Source organism: Bos indicus, chromosome 18 (assembly GCF_029378745.1).
Source record: "Bos indicus isolate NIAB-ARS_2022 breed Sahiwal x Tharparkar chromosome 18, NIAB-ARS_B.indTharparkar_mat_pri_1.0, whole genome shotgun sequence".
Lineage (NCBI taxonomy): Eukaryota > Metazoa > Chordata > Mammalia > Artiodactyla > Bovidae > Bos > Bos indicus.
In genome coordinates, this window is record NC_091777.1 from 25006918 (window position 1) to 25029256 (window position 22339).

Here is a 22339-nt window from a genome sequence, read left to right on the forward strand (position 1 = left end):
TTTTTTCCCAGTTTGGGTTTGCCTAATTCCACAAATAGCTATTTATGTCAAAAGTTGTATGTAATGTAATTTGAATATTTACACTTAGATCACATTTTACATGTCCTAGAAAACTAACAAAAGTCTCCTATAGAGAATTGTTTTATGAAGTAAATAACTTCCCTTCTTCCCCACCCCAACCCCTACCCAATTTCCTTTTTTGTGTATAAAGGAGGGGAGTTTAGGGGATAAATATGGTTTCTTTAAAATCTGGGTGTCACTAAAAATCAGCCTCCCAGATTAAAACAGCTTAGCTAACCAACATTCTATAGAATTTGTTATTTCTTTTAAAGGTTGCTAGGATGATTATGCAGATCTATCAGATACAGGGAAAAAATTAAGCCACCTCACCCAGATTCTGCAATCCCTGAAAGGCTGCGTCTGAAATACTGAAGAGGTAAGACCATAGCCATTTCTTTGTAAATGGTGGGTCATATTTTACATTTTAATGCTCCTTCATATCAAGTAATTTTTATTTTAAGATCTTAGATTCTTGGGGCATTGTGGTTTATATGGTTGAATCAAACTGTCTCTGATTTTTGGTATATTTATTCCTTATTGGTGTCATACCTAGTATGGTGGAGACACAAACTTGTGTTTTGTGTTTTTTCTTTACTCACTCAGTACTTATTAAGCACCTGCCTGCCATGAACAACTTGATGTTCTAGGCACTGTAGATGTTGTGTTTCAGATTTGTGTACACTGTTTTCTTTTCCTGGGTTACTTTGCATCTTAATAGCTGGGCTTCATAAAATGCTAATAATAATCTGCTTCACCTATGTAGTGCCTTACGGTTTACAGAGCACTTTTATGAAAACTGTCTCTTGTGATCCTTCCACATAAACCTCAGTTAGGGACTGTGGTGTTGGAGCATCATGGCTGAGTGGAAAAAGCCTGGGCCCATATCAGCCTGGGTTCCCATTTTACAGCTGAGAAAACTGAGCCTCCAAGGGACTGAATAAATTGTTCAAGGTCATACAGTCATGAAGTACTAATCTAAGACTCCTTTTACAGGTTTGTGGACCATTTGAAAGATAACATTTTGCATGTACTTACTATATATATGTCTATATATATACATATATTATGCTTCCTAGGCTCACAGAAAGCTTACAAACTCCAGAAACCAATCATATTCTGGTCTCCCTCACCAAAAGAAGTGAGGATGACAACATCTCAGTTCTCAATGAATTATTAGTAATTAGATAATGCCATATATGTTAAATTTGTCCACAGTTAATTCCTGTGGGAATGAGGAAATTACAGTCCTAACATCAGGAGTAATCAGGGACAGATTTCACTTACTTTTATTTTATATAATCCTTGGAATTATTTCTCTGATTGTTACTGTTGACCAAAAGAATAATTCTCGTTTACCCCTCTTCAGGTCAACTATAGCCCGTTCAGCATGTTTTTAATTTTAAAGGTATATGGTCAGCATATTTTATAACTCTAAAAGGAACAACAAAGCCTACAATGAGTTGCTTTTATACATGTGGCTCCTTATTCTGGAGGACAGTAATTTATTATATAAGCAAGATCCAGCTCTGACTTACAGAATATGGGCTCTGATCTGATGAACTGAATTTCCCTATTTGTTACCTTTTGTGTTTACTTTAATCAAATGTGCATGTATTTACCACCTACTGTGTTTAATGTATTGATTTAGACTCAAAGAGAGGTTTAGACATGAGCTTGGCTTCCTGCAATCTTGAAATCCCTGGAATGTTTTAAAACCATTCATATCAGAACCAAATGGGATGCTTGTTAAAAATTCAGTTAATCTTAATTCTACCAAATCAGACTACTCTAAAATCTGCATTGGTAGCCACTCCCTAAATGATTTTTCTGTACACAGTGTTAGGTCTTATAGAGAATCTGTGTTAATTAATACTGCTGCTGCTGTTGCTGCTGCTAGTAGTTTACATATATTTACATATATAAAGTCCAAATATCTTACCTGTTTCTGAATTTAAATTTTCTTTGGTAGTTTTTGTATTTCTGTCAAAGGAAAAACTTATGAAAATTACTATTCCTTATGAACACTATTATCCTCATAGGAAGAAAATAGACTAAAATATGTGTGTTCATGAGCAAAATGAAACCAAACTAAATGTCATATGTATTAGGCATTTAGGGGAGAATGGTAGATCACTAGAGACTTTTTAAGTTTCTGCATTAGGGTTTTTATTTATTTATTTATTTTAATTGATAGCTTACACTCTAACTTAGTGGTGAATATAATTTAGAAGGTCGTCTGGGTAAGGCTAAGACACGACTTAGAGTTTCTGATAAATATCTGGTATTAGGGAAGATGCTGATCCAATTCTTTTTATGTCCCTAGAAGATATTAATAGGACTAACCCCTATTAATTAATTAACCTATTAATATTCAGTGCTTCTCTGGCTGATATTAATATTATTTTGTGCACATCTCTCAGACCTACCAGAGCAGTGATTATCAAATGTTATTGTGCATACAAATTATTTTGGGATGCTTTCTTTTTCTTTGGATTTTTTTTTAAGTTTATTTTTGTTTTTTTAACACCAAAAACATTTTGTACTGGGGTACAGCCAATTAACAATGTTATGATAGTTTCGGGCTGAGAAGGGACTCAGCCGTACATATACATGTATCCATTCTCCCTCAAACATCCCTCCCATCCAGGCTGGCACATAACATTGAGCAGAGTTCCATGTGGGATGCTTTCTAAAATGCAGATTGCTGAGTCAATGTCTAGAATTTCTGATTCAGTGAGTCTCAGGTGGAGCCTGGAAATGTTCATTTTTAAGATCATACCTTCTCCATCAAGTGATGCACTTAGGAAACACATCACTGGACTTTGAACTCCTATGAGGGGAGGGAGTTATCACTTCCTATATATCCCAAAAGGTCAACCACAGATCATCAGTTTTAATGATTATTAACCAAATTCACCTGTGCAAGGGCTAAAGCTGATCATATATCAGAGTTTTTCCCAGTTCTGAGACTTTTTGATTTTTCTAATGGAAATTTTATGACTTAATTCTAGAAAATGTTTAAGATTGGGTGATTTCAAACAGGTGATGACTTATTTTCAAGTAAGTTTCTGAAAAATGATACTGATTTTAAACAAACATGGGAAATGTATTGGTATTTAGGAACTTGTGAGAAGAGCATATGCCAAATGTCTCTGAAGTTCTCATCAGAATATTTTTCACTAAATTTCTTCTCTCATTTGTTGTTTTGTGGACTTTATGAAAAAAAATAGTTTGTCATTGTTAGAATAAAAGATGACATGGGAAGAAATAAAGGATTTTTGTACTTTTAAATGAAAGGACTTGCTTGAAAACTTGTAGGTAATTGAGTTGAGCTCTTAAGTTATTGAAGTCCATTATGCGGTAACTGTTGAGAATGTTATTTATTGACTGTATTTTGATGGTTCAAGAACCCCAAAGAGGGTATGCTTTATGATTTTTCTCAATTTAGGATAGCAGGAGACTCCCACAGGGATGCATTTGGCTTAAATTAAGTAGAAAGTTGAAGGGGGTTAGCGCTGGTGCTTTCACATTGGTAAAACTGATCAAGAGCTGAAATTGAAGTTGGAGGCTTGGCTTAAAGTAAAGGCATTACTTAATGGCCCTGATCCCTGTTGGCATTTTCTTGGAAAATCTTTCATCAGAAACCAAGATTCTTATTTGTTATAATAAGTGTCATAGGACTTTTCAATTTATCTGAGCTAATTAGCAGGTACATGTTTGTAAGTTCAGTTCAGTTTAGTCGCTCAGTCGTGTCTGACTTTTTGTGAGCCTGTAGACTGCAGGACGGCAGGCCTCCCTGTCCATCACCAACTCCCGGAGTTTACTCAAACTCATGTCCATTGAGTCAGTGATGCCATCTAACCATCTCATCCTCTGTCGTCCCCTTCTCTTCCCGTATTCAATCTTTCCCAGCATTGGGAACTTTTCAAATGAGTCAATTCTTTGCATCAGGTGGCCAAAGTACTGGAGTTTCAGCTTCCGTCAGTCCTTCCAATGAATATTCAGGACTGATTTCCTTTAGGATGGACTGGTTGGATCTCCTTGCTGTCCAAGGGACTCTCAAGAGTCTTCTCCAACACCACAGTTCAAAAGCATCAATTCTTTGGTGCTCAGCTTTCTTTATGGTCCAATTCTCATATCCATACATGACTACTGGAAAAACCATAGCTTTGTCTAGGTGGACCTTGGTTGGCAAAGTAATGTCTTTGCTTTTTAATATGCTATCTAAGTTGGTCATAACTTTCCTTCCAAGGAGTCAATGTCTTATAATTTCATGGCTGCAATCACTATCTGCAGTGATTTTGGAGCCCCCCAAAATAGTCTGTCACTGTTTCCACTGTTTCCCTATCTATTTGCCATGAAGTGATGGGACCAGATGCCATGATCATAGTTTTCTGAATGTTGAGCTTTAAGCCAACTTTTTCACTCTCCTCTTTCACTTTCATCAAGAGGCTCTTTAGTTTTTCTTCACTTTCTGCTGTAAGGGTGGTGTCATCTGCATATCTGAGGTTATTGATATTTCTCCCGGCAATCTTGATTCCAGCTTGTGCTTCATCCAGCCCTGCATTTCTCATGATGTACTCTGCATATAAGTTAAGTAAGCAGGGTAACAATATACAGCCTTAATGTACTCTTCCCAATTTGGAACCAGTCTGTTGTTCCATGTCCAGTTCTAACTATTGCTTCTTAACCTGCATACAGATTTCTCAGGAGGCAGGTCAGGTGGTCTGGTATTCCCATCTCTTTAAGAATTTTCTACAGTTTGTTGTGATCCACACAGTCAAAGGATTTGGAGTAGTCAATAAAGCAGAGTAAGTAAGCAAGTGTTAGTCACTCAGTCGTGTCCGACTCTTTGCGACCCCATGGACTGCAGCCCACCAGGCTCCTTTGTCCATGAGATTTTCCAGGAAAGGATACTGGAGTGGGTTGCCATTTCCTTCTCCAGGGGATCATTCCCAACCCAGGGATTGAACCCTGGTCTCCTGCACTGCAGGCAAATTCTTTACCGACTGAGCTACAAGGGAAGCCCTTGTAGAAGCAGATGTTTTTCTGGAACTCTTTTGCTTTTTCTATGATCCAATGGATGTTGGCAATTTGATCTCTGGTTCCTCTGCTGTTTCTAAATCCAGCTTGAACATCTGGAAGTTCACTGTTCACGTACTGTTGAAGCCTGGCTTGGAAAATTTTTAGTGTTACTTTGCTAGGGTGTGAGATGAGTACAATTGTGTGTTAGTTTGAGCACTCTTTGACATTGCCTTTCTTTGGGATTGGAATGAAAACTGACCTTTTCCAGTCCTGTGTCCCCTGCTGAGTTTTCCAAATTTACTGGCATATTGAGTGCAGCACTTTCATAACATCATCTTTTAGGATTTGAAATAGCTTAACTGGAATTCCATCACCCTCACTAGCTTTGTTTGTAGTGATGATTCCTAAGGCCCACTTGACTTCACCTTCCAGGATGTCTGGCTCCAGGTGAGTGATCATACCATTGTGATTATCTAGATCATGAAGATCATTTTTGTATAGTTTTTCTGTGTATTCTTGCCACCTCTTCTTACTATCTGCTGCTTCTATTAGGTCCCTACCATTTCTGTCCTTTATTGTGCCCATCTTTGGGTGATTAGCAGGTACATGTTTATAAAGTATTTATTTAATATTTATTGAGTCCTCCGGAAGACAGGAGATTTCCTGACACAAAGATTTCTTGCATTATTTATCATATTTTCTATCTCCATAGAGCTTTTCACACATGCAGCTCAAACACATTTTAGACATTATCTCATTAGTCTTCTGTAAGCTCAAGGTCCAGTCTTATTACTGCATTGCTTTTTAAAGATAAAAATGTTTTTGTTTGTTCTTGACAATTGTAATTGTGAAAGCAAAACAGAGGTGAGTTTATCTGGATTCAGTTAAAACCAGTTTGGATTGTCTGTAACCAGTGTGACTGGAGGAGGGTGAGGCTATCAATTAATTCAAACTTATTAGAAGTAGGTTGAGGGTATTTGGCCAGACTAGACTGATTTAATTTTGTGACCTGTCTGCATCCTCTAAAGTACATGTGGTTTGGGGTGTTCCCAAAGTCTGCCAAGTGCTGAGAACGTAGTGTTCCAGTGGGGAAACATGGTTCTTCAGTTGTGTGGACATTTAGGCGTATTATCTATTCCCCAAGGCCCTGTAAAACCCTGACCTCTGTGGCAGAGAAAAACATTTTTATGAAATTCCTGTGTGTGTGATGGAACACATCAATAAAATTGAAGAAGGGTAATTCAAAGAGAAATGTATTTCCAAACAGTCCTGTAGGACTTTTAACTAGGATCATTCAGACCTTGAAGCAGAAAGAACTGGTTTTCCTCTCAAGGAAACTTGCAGTTGGCTGTCTTTCCCCTTGGCCACTGTAGCCTTTGGAGAAAGCTAACAGAAGAGGAAAGAAAAAGGAGGAAGGAGGACTTTGAATTAGTTACATCCAATAGTAAATTTATAACAGCACTTTTTCTAGTGACCAAAGAAAGGACATATACAGATTTCAATAAAAACATGAATATAATGGTATAAAATGACCAAAATTAAAGAGGTAGATGCACAAAGGCAATCTTAAAAAAGTAATTAATAGTGGAAGTAGTTTTCATGGATTGAGAGATGGAATAGGTTGGGCAGGGAAAGAAAAAGGGTAAATTTGGAGATTGCTCAGTTTGTTCATCCTTTCTTTTATTCTACCACCTCTGCTTCTGTTTTAGCAGAGATGTGAATCAAAGGGTTGGTGAATCCTCCTTTCCTTCTTTTTTGCTTCTCCCACCTCTGCTGCACTCCAGTACTTGGCTTAATCCCAGCATAAACATTTCTCCAGTTAGAAAAGAATGATAAGAATGAAAATTTCCCTATCATTGCCTTCATTTATTTAATACATATTTATTGTGTTTACTGTGTACCAGACTCTGTTCCGGGAACGCACTGGGAATACATTGTTGAATATAACACACTTGGTCCCCTGCCGTCACAGTGCATATTAGCTCTGATCTTTGAATTATAGCACTCTGTCTCACACAGTATTTGATTTGATTCTTTTAACAACCCTTTGAAATGCCAAGATTTCTATTTATATTTTATGCATAATAAAAGTAAACTTAGGGGAGTTCAAGTGATTTATTCAAGACCATGTAGCTGGTAAATTGTATAATCAGGATGGTCACCCTAATTTTCTGAATTCCAAAACAGTGTTCTTTCTGTCACATTATGCCTAAGATCCAAAGTTCGAAGATTATGTCTAAGTTGCTCTTTTTTAAAAATTGAAGTATAGTTGATTTACAATGTTGGATTAGTTTCTGGTATACACAAAGGGATTGTTATACATATGTGTGTACATATATACATGTATATATACTCTTTTTCAGGTTCTTTTTAAGTTGCTCTTTTAAATAGCACCTAAACCAATTATATTATTTATAATTTAGTGAGCTATTGCTTTACTCAATACTCCCCTCCCCCTTTGTCAGATATTATTGATCATAGTAAATGAACTTTAAGCAATTTATGATCCCATAATATTTATTCCAAGTTATTTGTAGTTCTTAATATAAAATAGGTTATCTTTGTAGTGCATAATTGTCAAAATATTCTCCATGTTTTGCAACACTCTCTCCCTCATAAAAGTAACAACCAGAAATAGGGAATAGATGATATATATAATAATTAAAGGAAGATATTGAAAAATTTTAGTCCCAGTATGTTTGAGAAAGTAATTTTCAAAAGTAAAAAAGAAAACAAAAACACTAACATCAAGAAAGTCAACAGAGGGAAGAGAGCACTGGGCTAGGAATTGAGAAACAAAACTTTTAGTCTTGGTTCGGGAAATTCTGTTTTCTTTCCAGGCCCCAATTTCCTCAACTGAGGAGCTGAATTTTAAGCATATTCTCTGATCTACATCCATAATTCTAAATCTGAGTTCAGTGGACAGAGACCCTGGAGAGGAACATTTAAGAAATTATTGAAGGGAGAGCAGCAGGTCCTTCCACAGGGCAAAGCAAGAAAACGTTACAAACCCATTCAGTTCTTTGATCTGAGTCTGTTGGTTCCACTACTGAAATGGTTCCCTTTTCTTTTTTTTTCTCTTCAAATCAAGAGTGAATTTTTCATACTTCTTAATGGCATTTGCTTTAGAAATATAACATCTTTGTAAACAAAACAAGCCAATATTATGTAAGGACTGTAGCTTGATTCTGATTTTTCAACTTAGAAGTGATACCACTCCTAGATATACTAGATTTTTTTTTTAAGCCTATCTTGAAAGGTTTTCTCCAAATTGCCTTATGTCTCTTTAAGCACAGCAGGCACATAATGGCTCATAATCACCACCCAATTGATTTTGAGAGTATTTCTTTGTGGGTGAATAGGATGAGTGGGAAACATCCCACGGGGCTGGGGGTGGGGGTGAGTGCCAAGGGAGTAGCACAGATCCAGGAGTGAGACAGCCAGGGGTAAATAACCAGAGGGGCAGATGAGCTTGAAAAGTGGTCAGCCTTCTCCCAACAGCCTCTCCGAATTCTTTTCAGCCCTGCCCTTATTGTGATTTTCTTTGGTGCTGGTTCTGACAGTTCTCCCAATTCTTCCCTCACTTCCCACACTCCCAGAGCATATCTGCTAGGTTAGTAATCATTTGGTTAATGAATACTAGTTGCTCCCTGCCTACTTGTTGCAAGGGTTTCATCGAGAGAACGGAGGAATTCAGCCTGTGCTTAGAGATACCAGTCTCTAAGCATGAAGGAACTTAAGCATGGAAGAGAGGATTTATGGATTCCTTCAACAGTGAGCTAAAAGTTAGTTTTTCTTTCACTGAAAAAGTGATCTGGTACTTTAAATAAAAGTGGAATTGCACAGAGGGCACCTGGCTTCTCTACTCTAGGCTATTATATTTCAGAATTCCTTGGGAGTGAAGAGAACTTGCTGTTGGCTCTGGAATCCAGGTGCCCCTTGCTCACCTCAGGGACCTATACTATTTAGGAATCATCCTCTTTCACAGCTGGCTGCCATTATTAGAACTATTGAGAAAAACCACCGTTACCTCTGTGGCAACATCCTGAGGCTTATGTCTGAAAAAGAGTTCAAGTAGGAGATGAGGAGTTGGGTCAGATAGATCTTTTCCAATTCTTTCATCAGGACCACTTAGCTCCCTGGGGGAAGCTAACCCTTGTAACAGGTCCCAGACTGATACAGGCCATAAGCAAAGAAATCCAAGAGCCCCTTGTTAAGCTACTCAGTGGCTGACATTCAAATAAGTCTTTGCAGTGGTCCTCTGAGCTTACCCTGGCCTTGAGTACTAGGCTCTCAACTTGGTCCTTATGACTGATTCAGGTAATAGCATTTGTTAGATTCTTGTATCTGACTTTGACTGTGCTTTGGGATTGGAGTTCTTCTTTGATCTTCTCAACTTCATGGAAATTCGAACCCAATCCTGAAACCCAAGCCTGCACAACTGGATCCTTACAAATTGCTACTTCTCTGATGCCCATCACCAGTTTACTTAAACTTTACCTATTGTCGGTGCCTGACTCCTAACAAATTGCTCCTCTTTTGGATTTCCACATGTTTACACTGTAGGACCTTCGTCCCACTCCTATAGTAGTCTGCATGAACCATCTACTTACTGTCAGATTCCCTTGATACCATGTCTTGCCTGCGTATTTAGATTTTTTATTTTTGGTGCTTATTGAGTAGACCTAATTTCCTGCCTGCTCCCAATGGGATTACATATAGTCATTCTCAAACTTTAATGTGCATGAAAATCACCAAGAGTGCTTATTAGAAGTGCAGGTTTTGGGGTTCTACCTTTAGAGATTGTGATTCAGTAACTCTGTGAAATTGGGCTTAGACATTTGCATTTAAACACATACCCCTAAATAATTTTGGAGTAGATAGTATAAAAACTACAATTTGAGACCACAGTTCTATTCTCTGGGACTTGATCCTTCCTTAGGCCCATCCCATTACTAACCAAACTTGATTTTGACAGATCATGAAAAAATTGCTTTACCATGAGGAATTTCTAAATATTATAATCAGTTACACTTTAGAATATTATTTTTGTTTCTGTTTTTCTACTCATTAAAAACTTTACAGAGGTTCTAATACCTTGCTAACTGAACTCTGACTAGTCATTCACATATACCACAATTTAGAGTCCAGATTTTGCTCATACTTTGGGTTCTAATTTTGTGGTGAGGAAAACAGGGTGTTTTAGAAATGCATGAACTATTGTCTCCATCAGCACTTTGCATTTATTTCAGAGAAAGAAAAGAAAAAAGATCAGAATGAAGATCAGTGAATATAAAACAGAAAAGTAGAGAAAAATAAATGAAATAAAAAGTTGCTTATTGGGGAAGATCAGTTAAAATTGATAAACCTCTAGCCAGACTGATAAGAAAAAAAAGATTTAGGATACAAATTACTAATTCCAAGAATGAGAGAAGTGGCATCATTACATATTATGCTAGTATTAATAAGGATGAGAGAGTATTATGAAAAACTTAGATACTAATAAATTCAACAACTTAAAAGAAATTAGCAAATTCATTCTGAAAGACACAAACTATCAAAGCTTACTCAAGAAAAAATAGATAACCTGAATTACCTCATATCTGTTAAAGAAATTAAGTTTGTAGTTAAAAATATTCCCAAGAAAAAAATGACAGGCCCAAATAGCTTCATTTGGGAATTCTGCTAAACTTTTAAGGAAGAGGAAAAAAAAAAAAAACAATTCTCACAAACATGTCCATAAAATTGAAGAGAAAGGAATACTTCCCAACTCATTCTATAAGGCCAGTATCACCCTGATACCAGAACCAGACAACATTACAATAAAAGAAAATTACAGACCAATGCACAGCCATGAAATTAAAAGACGCTTACTCCTTGGAAGAAAAGTTATGACCAACCTAGGTAGCATATTCAAAAGAAGAGACATGACTTTGCCAACAAAGGTCCATCTAATCAAGGCTATGGTTTTCCCAGTGGTCATGTATGGATGTGAAAGTTGGACTGTGAAGAAAGCTGAGCGCCAAAGAATTGATGCTTTTGAACTGTGGTGTTGGAGAAGACTCTTGAGAGTCCCTTGGACTGCAAGGAGATCCAACCAGTCCATTCTGAAGGATATCAGTCTTGGGTGTTCTTTGGAAGGACTGATGCTGAGGCTGAAACTCCAATACTTTGGCCACCTCATACAAAGAGTTGACTCATTGGAAAAGACTCTGATGCTGGGAGGGATTGGGGGCAAGAGGAAAAGGGGACAACAGAGGATGAGATGGCTGGATGGCATCACTGACTCGATGGACATGAGTTTGAGTGAACTCTGGGAGTTGGTGATGGACAGGGAGGCCTGGCGTGCTGCGATTCATGGGCTCGCAAAGAGTCGGACAAGACTGAGCGACTGAACTGAACTGAACTGATCCCTTGTGAACATAGATGCAAATGTTCTAAAGAAAAAGGAGCTCACAATTCTTTACTAAAAGCAAAACCCCAGTGCTTCTCTTAATTCAGTTGAGGTTTTTGGTAGAAAGCCACATGCATTTATATCACTAATAAAGTATATGTCCTAAAAAACTGATTCAAAGTGAGGAAGCACTAGAACATAAAAAAGCCACAAATAGAAATGGCTTTGCCCTCCAGGGGACTTTATAACTGCCTTCACTATATAAAGGTAGGAGACCTATGGTTATTATAATTTAATATTTTTTATAATTTATTTGACAGGATTTACATTTTAAAAAATCAGGAGCAATTACCACTTGTAATTTCAGAGTTTTAAAATTCCTTCAATGACTTGTTCTAGAATATTTAAAGTTTATGATATTTAGATAATATTTCACCCACTTTGTCTCATTTCTCCTGAAATTTGTCAAGGTTTACAGTAATGAAGGTAAAAGAAATATATTGAATCTATATTTTAAAACTTGAATTTTTCAATGCTTCATTTCATTCAGTGCTTTATATTTTTGTGTGTTTTTTCATGGTAATCTAGCAGATGATAATCTTTACTCATAAAATTATAAACCAAATATGTTTTATTCATATATTGTTTAACTAGAAATATTTTGGTTAACTTTTATGTTTATGTCTGTCTTATCATAAATCTTCAATTAATTGGTTTACTTAAAAGATGTATGTAGTACTATCCTTGATCTACAGAGGGATAACCAACTTTGTTTCTTTTTTTTATAGTCTTCAAGTTTGGCTTAACTCTTCTTCCTAACCACAGAACGTGCTTTTTAAAAAGTAAAGATTCTAGCAGTATTACTAAGTTCTTGCTGATATGTTTTATCATGATAATCACTACTTTTAATTTTGAAACTATAAACACTAAACTAACCCATAAGATCATATGGACTCTATGAAAAATGCATTGCAATTTACTGTAAATATAGTATTACTGTGAATACACTATTGTTGCATACTTTAGATTAAATTATTTTATGATAAAACTATTACTTAAGAACAAATCAAAAGCTATTTGGTAAGACATTGAAAAATTTTTTGTGATAATTGAGTGCCGTAATTATGCATAGAGATGATAGACAAATTAAGGGTATAATTGAAGGAAGTGCCGCCTTGGATTAATGACTCTCCAAAGGTTATAGTCAAATAATTATCCTTCATTTCTGGTTTGATAGAATAATTAAGTTAAAAATGTGACCCTGAAACTGCTTTAGACAACCACTACTATAACAACAACAACAACCATCTTGCTAACAAATAATAATAGCAGTTATTACTACCACCACTAGTGCCACCATTTGGTGAGCGCTTTCTTTGAGCCACTCCCTGAGTCAATAGGGCAAAATATTTATTTAACTGACACCACAATTTCTAATGTAAGACTTATTCTCCTCATTATACATGCAAGGAACTGTCCCTCACTTTTCTTTTTGTGGAATCACATCTCCTCCATTGTTAGTTTATATAGTTTAGGTAGATTTGTTCCAGCCCCAGATTCCAGAGGGGGCAGTAAAGCTTAGATCCAGCCAATTTGAGAATCTCATCCCAGTGGGCACAAGATTGCCATAAAGGAGCAAGGGACACAAGCTGTATCAGTGAATACTTCCCCCAAGACCATTTCTACTGTTTTCAGTAACAGTACGGATAGATTGCTGCAATACATGTGGACATTGAGGATACAAAATTCAATTCACTTCTACTTCTTCCTCTGTCTCTAAAGTTATGATGGAAGATTGGAAAACATTCATGGGCCTGCCTAAGCCCTGCTCCTGTAATTCATGTGGGCTGTATAAAGTAGACTGTATATAGTGCTACCTATTTTACCCTCATGCTAAAACCTGAATACCAGTGAAATCATGGTTTTGATATACTAGGTTTTTTTTCTGATATATATTAAAGTAGATACATCATTATTAAAATTTTGTCTACATACTACTTAAAATAATTTCATGTTTTGCAGTGGTCTGCGTACCACATTTTGGAAAATTCTGGACTAGAGGAGATGTCACACCGTGCTGTGTTGTTTAGAATGCTACATTTGTTTACTCGTTTGTGTTTAAAGTTATAACATCTCCCTTCAAAAAAAAAAAAAAAAAAACACCACTATGGGCAGTTCTGGGGAAAAAAGTCACACCCAGAGGAAGAAATGTTTTGGATTGTATTTTAACTTGTGTTTTGTGCCAGTATGGATATGAATCAATTATGAGGTGGTCCTTTTTGCATATTTGATAAAGTTTTTCTCTTGTCATCCATGCCATTTCTCTGGAGCCTAACCTGTAGCTCGGGCAAAAGGATGCCAGCCTCTAATGGCTCCAAAATTAGTATGTCTTTCTCTCACTCTCCTGTTCAAATAAGACCTCTCACTTTAGTTTCCTTCTGTGAATAATGATAAATTAGGCTCAAAAAGTTGGGACATGTCTTTGGTTTACTGTGTTATCTGTAGCACCATGCCAGTGCTCAGCACAGAGTAGGGCTCGATGCATATTTGTTGAATGAATGAATAAATGAATGAGCATATTCATGCACAGGCTTGTCAAGTGAGCACGTCAGGTACTATTATTATTGATGATGAAACTGAAGCTAGGAGAAGTTATGAGGTGTCTTTCATGTCATATAATCGGTGACAGAATTGTCTTTTACCCTTTGTGTGGATCCTTGAACTACATTTGGTGAGTAAATAAGTTAAACAATAATATGTATTGTTCTTTTAAACATACTCATACTTTATTGGTTCTAAAAGGCACATTTCAAAGAGAGACAAACTGGCTTCATATTGTTAAAAACCAAGTGAAGGTGGGGTAGGAATGAGGGAACATTGCAGATTTACAATAACTTGGATATCTTAGAAGTAGCTTGAACATATTGTCTATTAATAAGAGTAATTTAATGATGAAATATCAGTGAATGCCTTAAAGTAGCTCATACACCAGTTTTTGTCTGTGTCATAAAAATGTAATTACTAAGAAAATTGTTTCATGCTGGAAAATGCTTCTTGTGAGATCTGTATTTTGGTACACAAAGCATTTGTTTCTATTTACCTTGAAAAAAATCCTTCTCAGAGATAGCATGTGGAGAGCAGCCATCTGTCCAGGATTACACTTCTGAATTGCTATTTCTCTGAACTCGCCGGACTCTGTATATGTTAATTTTAAAAATAAGGACTGTTTTCCCCCTTTATTAAGTTTGTTTATCAACACTATTATAAAGATATACTTGTAATCTAGTGTGTTGAGAACTGTTAATTGGCTATTGAATGACAAAGTGGGAGCCCTGGAGTCTCTGAATTCAGCTGCTGACTGTTTATACTGTGCCCCTAGACTTTGGAACAAATCATCATATATGTCTTTGCTTTCCTCCAGATAAATAGCTTTGAATGTTCATGAAATGAGGGGCAACTTAGATGCTTTTTAGCTGATTATGACTCTGGTAGAGCTGAACTGAGATGCAGGAGAAGGTAAAAGGGGAGTATCCATGGCAGTGATCTTAATTCTTATACCCACTACTCTAATTTGACCTCAGAAATCTGATGCTGAGCAAGTGGAAAGAGACCCAACTATCACCAGGTAAGCATCTCTTCTGGATGAAGTTATATTGCCTTAGAACAGACACAGACTTTTAAAAGGCTCTTTTCATGTGCATCATCTCATGCAAACCTCATTCAACCATGGAAGGTAATAGGGCTGGTTTTATTACCCCGGTTTTACTGGTAACAAAATAGAGGCTCAGATTGGCTAGGGGATTTGATCAAAGTAACACAGTTGTTGGGTGGTAGAGCTGGGATTTTAATTCGTATTTGCAAATCTCCTTACATAATGCAAAAATCTTTGATTTTTCTGGAGAAAGACATTGTAAGAAGTTAAAGGGAATATGTCATTTATAGTTGGTAGAGTGTTAACTACCTTGCAAGATTTTGTCTTTATGTAATATCCTTTTACTTAAGCAAAAATCTGGTGGCTCAGACAGTAAAGAATCCACCTGCAATGTGGGAGCCCTGGGTTTGGTCCCTGGGTTGGGAAGATCCCCTGGAGGAGGGCATGCTATTCCTAAAAAAGCTTGGAAAAGAATGAAATATTTTTATTTTTCTTTTCAACTTTCTCCTCAGAAGATCAAGGGGCATTTTATTCTTGGGTCCTTTACTTCACCAAACTTTTATTGAGTGCCATGCACCAGACCATGACCAGCATTCTCCTCTTTGGTCCTGGTGTTATGCCATCAGATGATGCTTCTGAGAACACAGTAGGCGGCTTTTAATTCCCTTGTAAAATGTGAGTGCTTGATGGCCACTCGTAAGGACTTCTGTCCTGCTAAATAAGCAAGGGTAGAATTTTCTGTCCCTCTGTGTATGATGAGTACTTTACAATATATTGCCTTATTGCTGTGAGATGTTTCACAAGCATTTGCTATTAGAAAGTAAGCTCATTCAAGGAAGACACCATGGATTATTTCTACCCCACTTCTCTACTCAGGACAATTCCTCAATAGTGAGGAATTCTTTGCCAGGGAGTCCATGGATGGATGAGCATCACAGAACTTGTCAGCTCCCTGAAATTTAAAAAAAAAATTAATTTTGCACGTGTAATTTTTGAAACAGATCCATCATTTTCATTAGATTCTCCAGGGGTTCAGAGACTCAGTGGGTAAACACTATAAGTTAACACTCTGATGGACTTTCGATGAATACTTGAGTGGGAGAAACAACAGCAAGACAGATATGACCTTGATGTACAAGAGAGTGTTGTTATGACCAGAAGGCATGTTTGGGGATGGCTCTCAGTCCCCCAACACTGGAGATGTTAATAGTTGGATGACCCATCAGTGATAATGTTGTTGGGATGTTGATTTATTCTTTTTTGTCTTATGATTTTATGATAATATCAATCTTCACTAAAGAATACTTCACATTCTTCACACCTTACCCTGACACCATACCCATTTTTCTGTGATTCACTGTTTGGACTATTTATACACCTAAAGAATCTTTTTGACAGATAACCAAGAAAGCATGCAAATCAAGCTACGAAAACTGACCGTAGGAATGTGTGTGAAATACCAAACAACAGGCAGGGAACTTAGCATGAACTCTAGAAAATAAAGAGAAGGTAGAGTGATTTTTGAATTAAAGACAGAAGATCAGAAGATAGTAGTTGACAGGCAGGTCGACACAGTTACTAATAGATGAAACAGAATAGGATTTAATTTGGTACTAAATTGGACTAGCTACCTGTAAATTGAGGCCTCTGAGCAATTTTAGTTGGTGCTGCAACTTTGCTACTTTCATTCAAAGAAATTAGGACAATGCAGCTTGAGATGAGTTTCAGAAGTGCCAAGTGGTAAAAACATTCATTTTCAAGTATGTACATATACAAATTAGTGCACAAATAAAGCAACATGTTTGGATTTACCTGGTGGCTCAGTGGTTAAGAATCTGCCTGCCAGTGCAGGAGACACGGGTTCCATCCCTGGTCTGGGAGATTCCACATGCTGTGGGCCAACTATGCCTGTGCACCCTAGAGCCCATGTTCCACAAAAAGAGGCCACTGCCAGAAGACTGCGTGTAGCAACTAGAGAGCAGCCCCTGCTCGCTGCAACTAAAGAAAATCCACCCACAGCAACAAAGAACCAGTGCAGCCAAAAATTGAATACGTAAATAAATAAATAAATATTTTAAAAGGACCTTAAAACTACATGTTCATGCCCTGATACCCATAGAGATAAGAATCGATCCATACGTATATATTCATTCACATGTATGCCAGATGTAAAGAGTATTAAATATGGTATCTGGTAGACAGTTTTCACATGCAGGGAAATAAGAGTATTTCAAAGCAAATATCTGATGGACGAGAAGGCTATTTTAGGTGGTATACTGATGCCTCTTTCAGGATTAATGTCACAAAACTAAGTGTAGGCAGAACCCAAGCTGACAGTATAGTATCATATCAAGAGCAAGTCTAGGTGAGAGACGTTCTACAGATATCCATTATAGTCTACAGGAAACTGGCCACCATTACATGCTCCAGTTTTCCGTGAAAAAGTGCATTTGTTAAATCACAATCATCAACAGCTCCAGTCCCAGGTTGCTGGATGGCATAGGGCCCTTTAATCAAGTGTCTCCTCAACATGCTTTCTGATGATCTTCTGAGCTGGCTGTTTTATTTACTCTTTAGCATTCTGCAAAGTCTCAGCATCCTTTAGCTTGTGCATTTTTGATGAATATGGTATTTCTATTTTTACATGTTTTGTGAACTTCTTTGAGGAATGCAGGGGTACATAGAAAGAAACAGTGGTGAACTTCTTCCTTTATTTAATCCATCCATGCCCCAGTCTTGCAGAGACCAATCTAAAGCTGTACCTGTTAAAGCTAGCTGATTTGCCAAGTGTTTTTCCTCCGAAGGGACATCACCTATTTTTAGCAACAAAGAAGTGTTAGGAAGGGGAGGAAGGCATACCTCAGAAGGACAGATCTGAAATGAAGCCCAGAATACTGACGAGAGTGGTATGGAAAAGCAAAAGAGTGCCTCGTGAAAGGTCACCAAAGCAGTGAGCACAGAGCTAATGTTCCGGATGGTTGTAGGAAAAGCCTCAATTAAGAGTTCTGTTAATAGAGAATTTAGGAAATGTTATTAAAAAGTTCTCTAAGCCAGTCTAATAAAGGAAATCAGGACATGGCAAACTAGGCTGGTTGTTTAATTTATTCAGTAATCTGTATTTTTTAAGATTGATGCAAATTATCAACACATTTATTGAGCAACTGTATGTATACAAAGCATTCTGTTAGGAAATGTGTGTGAAAGGTGAGATGATGGTATTTAAAAAACACAAGATGAGTACATGTTCTCCAAAAATGTAAGGAAAACTATGTTAAGAACTGTGTTTGGTACTTTATATTGTCCCATTTAATCTTTAAAACAACTATTAGGGGACTTCCTCGTTGGTCCAGTGGTTAACTTTGCCTTCCGATCCAGGGGGTGTGGGTTCCATTCCTGGTCAGAGAGCTAAGGTCCTACATACCTCACAGCCAAAACACCAAAACATAAAACAGAGGCAATATTGTAACAAGTTCAATAGACGCTTTCAAAAAATGGTCCACATTAAAAAAAAAAATCTTAAAAAAAAGCAGCTATTGGGAATTAAAATTATCCCTATTTTAACAGGTGAACAGCCTGAGACTCAGAGAATTTAAGTTGCTTCCTCCCTCTCTCCCTTCCTCTTTCCTTCTCTCTCTTTTTTTTTTTTTCCAAAAGCTTGAGCCTTACGGAACATGGTACCTTTTTCCAAGTTTTCACTTTTTCTGAAGGTAGCAGAATTATATATTAAGAGCTGCAGTAGAGATATGAACCCAATAATATGGGAGCTCAGAGATTGAAGCAGTCCATTTTGCTTGATGATATCAGAGAAGGCTTCCTGGAAGAGGTAATATTCAAAGTGAGTCTTAAAAGTGAAGAGTCCATCTAGTAGACAAGAAAAATAAGGCAGCAATAATAGTGTGGAAGCCATCAACAGCTGCCCACTCGGCACACATTACCTTCTTTCTTTCTGGAAGTGCCAAGATTTTGCTCAAGTGTCTCCTCACCTGCTTGACCCAAGGGAGAGTGATCCTATTGCTGCCTTCAGAAGGAAGTGCTGATTGGTTAAACCATTTATGGCAAGTCCACTCCTCTTGTTTGATTAGCCTAGGGCTGGGCATATGAACCAATTCTGGCCAATGAGATATAAAAGGAAACCTGCTGGGGCGCCTTAGGAAATGCTTCTTGCCCTTAAGAAGGAAAACACTGAAAGAGATTGCCCTTCTCCTTGCCACCCCCCACCCCCGATATTGCTGTTCTTGGAAGTGATGCTTAGAACTACCACAGTCATCTCGTGACTGTGAAGGGAGCCAATCTGAGGGCAAATCAAAATTTCTGAGGATGGCAAAGCAAAGAGATAATAAAAAGAACCAGCATCTTCAATGATATTGTTGGGTTCTGAACAACCTTTTCAACTTCCTGTCACATGTTAGAGCTGTTTTTGTTCTATTGACCACTTTGAATTAGAGTCTTCTGCAGCAGCATCCTCACTGACAACAGAGCAGATGCAAAGGCAGAAGGCTCAGAACAGTCACAGGCTACTTAGAAATTGCCACCAGTTCTTCCTGACTGAAGTGCAGGATGTAGTGTTGCGAGTAGGGTGATGGCTAGAGACAAGGTGAAATGGTAGCCAAGGATCAGAGCATGAAGGGCCTCATATGTCAGAATCAAATAAGTGGACACTATTTTGTAAATAGTCTACAGGCATTGAGTTTTAAATAAGGTAATGGCATAATTAGATTTGCAGTTTAGAAGCATTCCTCTATCGTGTGGAAGATTGAAGAGGGTAAGAACGGTTGGTGAGATACCAAGGTCACTGAACTCAAGAGCACTTGGAGTCACGTGTAGTTTGGTCTCTCCATTATCATTCCATTTTAGCTTGGAAAGACAGAGGTTAAGACAGTATATGCAAAGTGAAAGATTAGAGGGGCAGACAGAAGGCACTTCAAGATTTTATGGAAGAGAAGTATGTTGGGGGTCATGAAGAGTTTGAAAGAGCAAATTGGATATCTGAACAGTGATTTGAACACTGAAGGACTTAGAAAGCATGGGGGTTGAGTATAGCATAAAATAACATAAGGAAAGGACAAGTCAAGCTGAAATGGAGAGTTTTATGCAGGGATGATAAAGCTGGAATGGTCACTTGCAACCAAAATGACAGAGGGGGGAAAAAATGAAATTTTACCCTAATTTCATCACTTAACAGTTGGAGAACACTTGATAAAATTTTGTTTCCTAACTGGTTGAGTTGGGATTACAAACATGTACTTGTTAACATCACCAAGTGATATCACATGGATATCATGTACCCTCTGTTATGTGATGAGAAAGACACTTCCCCTTTGTGGTATTCTTTCAAAAACCCCATAACCCAAATCTCCTTGTGAGAAAAACATCAGACACACCTAATTTGAGGAACACTCTACAAAATACCTGACCAGCATTTCTTAAAACTATCAAGGCCATGAAAAACAAAAACAGGAAACTCTCGCAAACCAGAGGGGATACAACAACTGAATGCAATGTAGTATCCTAGACGAGATCCTAGAAAAGAAAAACAGACAATAGAGCTTAGTTAATACTAATTTACCAGTGTTGGTTTCTCCATTTTGAAGAACTAACCACAATAATGTAAATAACAGCAATAGGGGCCACTGAAACTATGGCAGGTGGATACTATCACTGCTATTTTTGCAACTTTTCTTAAATCTAAAACTATGGCAAAAAGTTTATTTTAAAACTATATATTCTTCACTGAGTTGTTACAAGGATTAAATGAAAGAATAAAAGCAAAGCAGTATAGTGCCTGACATGTAATAGGGCCTCAAAAGTTTCTCCATAAACTGGTGATTCTTGAATTCACAAAATGTATACAACTCACCTAGAGGTATTTTGTCAGAAAAACAAGTCCTAGGGCCTCAATCTCAGAGTTTCTGATTTAGTAGTTCTAGTGTAGGGCCCAGGAATGAGCATCTGTGATAGGTGCACTCTGGAGAATTGCTGCCACAGACTACCAGGACCCTAGGGTAAGAATTGTACATTTCCCCAGGAAGAGAGCAATGGAGATAGGATGCCTGTCCCACTTACCACAAATGGAGAAAAAGAGGGAAATAAATAAGCGAGCACTTCAAAACCTGTAAGTTAAATTTAAATCATTACAGATGAATTTGGGATAAAGGAGGGGTCTGATTAGGTAGCCACTTAATAACAGCAATGTGGTTGAAATCTAATTTTTATTCATTTGAGCTACCTAAAAATATTCAGCTGGTTTTTCTGCTGAAGTACACAGATGACCCATAGGATAAAGGCAAGTTCATCCCCTTCAATTACAAATGAGCTAACTGAAGCTGAGAGAAGAGACATGACTGGTTTAAGGTCACAGAGTTAGTTACCGAGAAAATAGATTGGAAACCACTCTTTTTTCAGTTTTATTGAGGTATAATTGACAAATAGAAATGTATAAGGTAGAGTATATGATGTTTTGATATACATTGTGATCACTATAATCAAGCTAATTAACATGCCACTTGACATAGTTAACCATCCTTTTTGTGTGTGATGAGAACCCAAGATTTATTCTTTTAGTAGATTTCAAGTATATAGTTCAGTTCAGTTCAGTCGCTCAGTTGTGTCTGACTCTTTGCGAACCCATGAATCGCAGCACACCAGGCCTCCCTGTCCATCACCAACTCCCGGGGTTCACCCAAACTTTTGTCCATCGAGTCGGTGATGCCATCCAACCATCTCATCCTCTGTCGTCCCCTTCTCCTCCTGCCCCCAATCCCTCCCAGCATCTTTGCATGAGGTGGCCAAAGTACTGGAGTTTCAGCTTTAGCATCATTCCTTCCAAAGAACACCCAGGACTGATCTGTTTTAGAATGGACTGGTTGGATCTCCTTGCAGTCCAAGGGACTCTCAAGAGTCTTCTCCAACACCACAGTTCAAAAGCATCAATTCTTTGGCGCTCAGCTTTCTTCACAGTCCAACTCTCACATCCATACATGACTACTGGAAAAACCATAGCCTCGACTAGACGGACCTTTGTTGGCAAAGTAATGTCTCTGCTTTTGAATATGCTATCTAAGTTGGTCATAACTTTCCTTCCAAGGAGTCAACGTCTTATAATTTCATGGCTGCAATCACCATCTGCAGTGATTTTGGAGTCCAAAAAAATAAAGTCTGACACTGTTTCCCCATCTATTTGCCATGAAGTGATGGGACCAGATGCCATG

The 22339-nt window shown here is 37.6% G+C and overlaps 1 protein-coding gene across 1 annotated transcript in view; it reads left to right on the top strand.

The window, feature by feature from the left end:
* Window positions 1-332: 332 nt before the first annotated feature.
* Window positions 333-22339, top strand: part of CES5A (carboxylesterase 5A) — a 271038-nt gene continuing 249031 nt past the window's right edge. The window contains exon 1 of the mRNA XM_070770595.1: window positions 333-436. The gene's annotated coding sequence lies outside the window, so the exon portion shown is untranslated. The remainder of the gene's footprint in view (window positions 437-22339) is intronic.